The sequence below is a fragment of the Capsicum annuum genome, chromosome 11 (assembly GCF_002878395.1).
Source record: "Capsicum annuum cultivar UCD-10X-F1 chromosome 11, UCD10Xv1.1, whole genome shotgun sequence".
Classification (NCBI taxonomy): Eukaryota; Viridiplantae; Streptophyta; class Magnoliopsida; order Solanales; family Solanaceae; genus Capsicum; species Capsicum annuum.
In genome coordinates this window covers 33776939-33781682 of record NC_061121.1, presented here as the reverse complement: position 1 = coordinate 33781682, position 4744 = coordinate 33776939, and the positions used below count along the sequence as shown (strand labels likewise).

Genomic DNA, 4744 nt, shown 5'->3' with positions numbered 1-4744 from the left:
CCTCTCAGAAGTTGACATTTTCCGTTAGCTTCTCCAGTTCTGACGGTGTTAAATAACTGTTATGATTATGATCAAACTTACGAAAGAGCCTGTAATAAAACACAATTAGATGATAAGGATTAGTGAGATATTAATCCTTATGAACTTTTTTAGATGTTCAAGATTCTGAATTCATTGAAAATATGGTTCAAAACTTGAGAGAATATTGCATACCTTTTAATGGATTCAATGTTGGGGCTACCATCATCTTTTAGAAGGTCCTCGAATTTACTTACTTGGTTTTGAATTTGCTTCAAAACTCTTGGTACGAGCTCCTTAATTTTAAATCTCTCTTTTTGTTGTCCCTCCGTGTATGCCTTAACTACCTGCATATATACGCAGTTGGAACGTAAATTAATTTACTAGCTCAAACTAACTGTAATTATACTCCAACTTCTTTCAACGATATTCTTTTTGTTTGACCAACTAAAAGTGATCTTTTTGGTTACAAAACTAGCCCCTAGTGTCAGACAGAAAAAGAAGATGAACTTTTGCCTCATCAAGAAATTTCTACTTAAAGAAAGTTTGTGACTAAAAATATTCCTACTTATAGAAAAAAATTCTCAGGAACTGAAACTTCAGAGAAAGCATGGTTTCTTCACCTATCTAGAATCAGTATTATTGTTCGCATCATCTGAGAAAATCCTTTGATGGCTACAATAGCAATAGAAGTAGACGAAAACCAAATGAAGTTAAATTTCTAGTGGTACACAAAACATGAATGGAAAATCGCCAACACATACAGCTAGTGCAAGTAGAGGTTGCAGAGATATACCTCAGCTAAAAAAGTTTTAAGTGGGTCTCTACTTCTTTGAACCTTTTCTTTGATCCTTTTCCACGAGATGGATTAGTATTGTCCATTGCAACTCTGGCTAGCTTCACAATCTTTCTAGCTTCTTGTGTTGTTGGATCTAATAGGTAATCATGTACATCACATAGGTGTGGGGCAGGTGCCTTCTTGCTTAACATCTTATCATGCTTCAAAAGATCTGCCCAGAATATTTGAATATGATGAGTACTATGATGTTCATTCAAAGTATATCCCACAAATTATAGCTTAATTACCTAGGTCTTTTGGATTGTCTTGAAAATGAGCCTTCAACCTGATTAAGACAAGCAGAAAAGTACTTAAGTTAATAGATTTCAAGTCAAGAACAGAAAAATACAATCATCCAAAAATCGAAAACCGATAACAAAAGGCTCGAAAAGTGCCACCTAATAGAGTAGGTGAAGAATAACAACAAAAAAATAGCTATATGAAAGCAAACTATTTACCAAGAAAAGGTAATGACCAAGACATTACCCACCAACTTTTCAATCACTTCTACACAAGTATCACCAAAACACCACAGACGTACTCCTACATACTAACCCTCTACCCTAATCTGCGTTCTCCACACCTTCCTATCAAGGTTTATATCCTCCGTAAGCTGAACCTAATTCCAAAATTGCCCTCGATGAACCACTACGTAGAAATGAGGTATATTGGTTAAACCATGCTCAGAATTAACACCTTCACATTGTGACGTTAAAAAGGGAAGGTCTTAAGTATTTCCCAAATTAACGAAGTATTCATTTTATTTGTTAACCTCGCTGGAGGTCCAGTTAACAATACTATAGTAATTGGTATCACGCTTTATTATTTGGAACCTTTTTCTCTGTTACCTTTCTCCCCAAATATGGTATTATGCCTCATTATCAATGTTAAGTGAATGTCATTTCTCGTTGTATAGCACCAAGAATACACAAAAGAGACTTGCATAAAATTTAATGACAATACCAATTTACCAAGCCTGGTGTGTGCATACAATTCCCAATCGTCTCCACGGCCACAGTCAATGAAATAACCATTTCCTATATTAGATGATACCTCATTGTTGTTATTGTAATTAACAGGAGCTTGATAAGAAGAACAAATTGATGGACCAGAGCTAAATGACTAGAGTGGTGGTTTCATAGTATTTAAGCTATTTTGCTCCCTTAAAGAAACTGTACCATCCAGTTCAGCAAACAGAGTTGTCTCAGGTTTCCTGGTTTGAGAAGGTGTTGCAAAAACAAAATCAAATAAATTTAATGAATCAGTAAGCATACCACAAGTATATAAAGTTACCAGTATGACACAAGGTGAATGTATGAAGACATTTTCATAAACTATAATACCCAAAATCACTAATTCAATCACTTCAACCATGACATTCTCCACCAACTTTTCAATCTAATTAACTTCACTACTTCAAGAGTCAAACTTTATCCCCATAAACTATAATACCCAGTCCCCCTCAAACTAAATCAAAGATACAAAACTATAATAATAAATCAAATACATAAATCACAAAATCCTGCCAGTTGGAATAAGCATAGCATACATACATTAGCAAACCTCAAAGAAGCATAGATTAACACTGAGTGTTGTATAATTAGCATAAGAATAGTTAATAAAAATAAGAAACAATTACCTGGGAGCTAGGAGTTTGAATACACCGGAGAAAAAGGTAATGACCGGCCACCGGAGGCACCAGAGTAGTAATGGCCAGAGCAGAGAGTAGCAGCCTATCAATGACTGGCGTACCCTAATTACCGCTATTTTGGAGAAAAATGGAGAGAGAAATATTTTTGGGGCTATTATTAATGAATATTGAGGGAAAAAAAGGGAAAATACTTTTTGAGTCGGCGCTATTTTTTTTTTTATGGATAGCGGGGGTTAAAATCCCCGCAAATGTATAATTTTTAGTGGCACATTTTTAACCCCTGAATTTCATATAATTTTGCAGGGGTTAGAATAACCCCCGCAAATAAATCTCCATAATTAGACTTATTTTTTGTAGTGTGACATGAACGATTGCGACATTCCAAAGATGTGCATACTGAGTATTGAACATATATTGAAGAATTAGAAAATTCTTCATTCCTTTTGATGTTGTTTGTTCTCATGATAAGTTGGTTGGATCAACTAATTTTGAGATTGGATCCCTTAAAATCTGAAAAATAAAAAGGTGAATAAGGGCCCATTCACCAGTTATGTGATATATTAAGATGCATCGAAGATGATCACTTGTACGTTTATCGTCAACAAGCAGTTTGACGTTCATAAAGTTGCTTACTCAATAAAATTGAGTTAAAAGCTTAATTTTCAGATTGTGTAATCAAGACAATTCATTTTGATAATGATGGTTTGAGATTGAATTGCTAATGAGAAAATCCTTGAATTGCTAATGATGATGGTTTGACATTGAATGCCTTCAATGAATAGCTAAATCATTGCTAATGAGAACAAAACTTCATGTGTTGGTCTGAAATATAATATATTGCATACAATAGCACTTGTATGCATTAGACCTATAAATTATGATTATTTCTTCCCTCTCAATTGGTTCAAGATCAGAAACCAACTATTCTGTCTAATAATTTTGATGTGCGGTCTATAATTAATAAATATACCATGATGCATAAAGATGGATTCATCAAAGAAGATGGAGGACGTATGTTAGTTGTCCTAACATAAGGAGGAGATTATAAGCGGCTATGAAATATGTTAGGAATTATCACCAGATCCTTATTCAAAAGATAATTCAAGTCAAATGCCGAACGCATCTCATATTTAAGCTGCAAGTGCTTGTATTTTGTGTCCCTAAAGGACAAAGTCTCTACATGCATGAAGTGTGGCAGACTAATCAGTTCCAAATGAAATAATCGTCGAAAAATAAGGAGAAACTAATCATAATAATAAGGCAATATACTCTTAAAGAGCCCACGACATAACACTTCATGAAACCTTATGAGCGGTTCAGGTACCTGAAAATAATGAAGTGATGAGATTTTAAAATGTTATGTCACATTGTGAACTGATACAAAATGATATATCATCAATAATATCTTAGATACAATATTGGCGCAATATTGTATAAGATTACGAGGATCTGAATTCTACGTTTATTTAAGCAAGATGACGTAGAAACATTTATCAAGTGACATGAAAGGATGTATCTTGGTAAGTATAAAACTTATTTGATTTGCAGTCCACATACTTGAAGATGTCACTCATGTAATATTGAATAGTGTCACTTGACAAAATTTAAATGAACACTTTCTAAGGATTCAAAATGTTTGAAGCATATAAAAGTTTCTGAAAAACTTATTTATAATCCTTATATTGTATACGCTTATAGCTTGAAAATTATTGGAACTCTTGGAGAGTTTTCAAAAACAATAGATTGTTTGCTAACATGAAAAATATATCGAATTGAATTGGTTATGAAGTACCATATTCAAGTGCAAGTAGTGCATCAATGTATCTTGCAACTACTACAAGGCCTAATATAGTCTTTTCAGTCAATTTGTTAAGCAAGACATATTTCTTCTCCTACTAGGAGACATCAAAATGAGATAAAATACATGAGTTTATTTTATTCTTAAGATTGTAGTCCCTATCTTATTGGTCATGCTGATGTTGGGTACTTATTTGACCCGCATAAATCTCGATCTCAAACATGCAATGTGCTCACATGTGGGGACACTGTCATATCTTGGAGATATACAAAGTAGTGTATCTAGCCACTTCATTGAACTATGATGAGATAATAGCTATTCATGAAGCTAGCCGAGAATGTGCATGATTGAGGTCCATAATATATCTCATTCGAGAAAAATGTGATTTGAAATAGGACAATGTACCCACAGTTTTACACAGAGATAATGCAGTATACAT

General features: G+C 33.8%; 1 long non-coding RNA gene across 1 annotated transcript; it reads right to left on the bottom strand.

The window, feature by feature from the left end:
* LOC124888448 lies at positions 1–1257 on the bottom strand. Its single transcript, XR_007046584.1, has 4 exons — positions 1105–1257; positions 815–1028; positions 214–365; positions 1–89 (listed from the first exon to the last, which is right to left on the bottom strand). It is a non-coding gene; the product is annotated as an uncharacterized LOC124888448 (long non-coding RNA).
* Positions 1258–4744: the final 3487 nt, after the last annotated feature.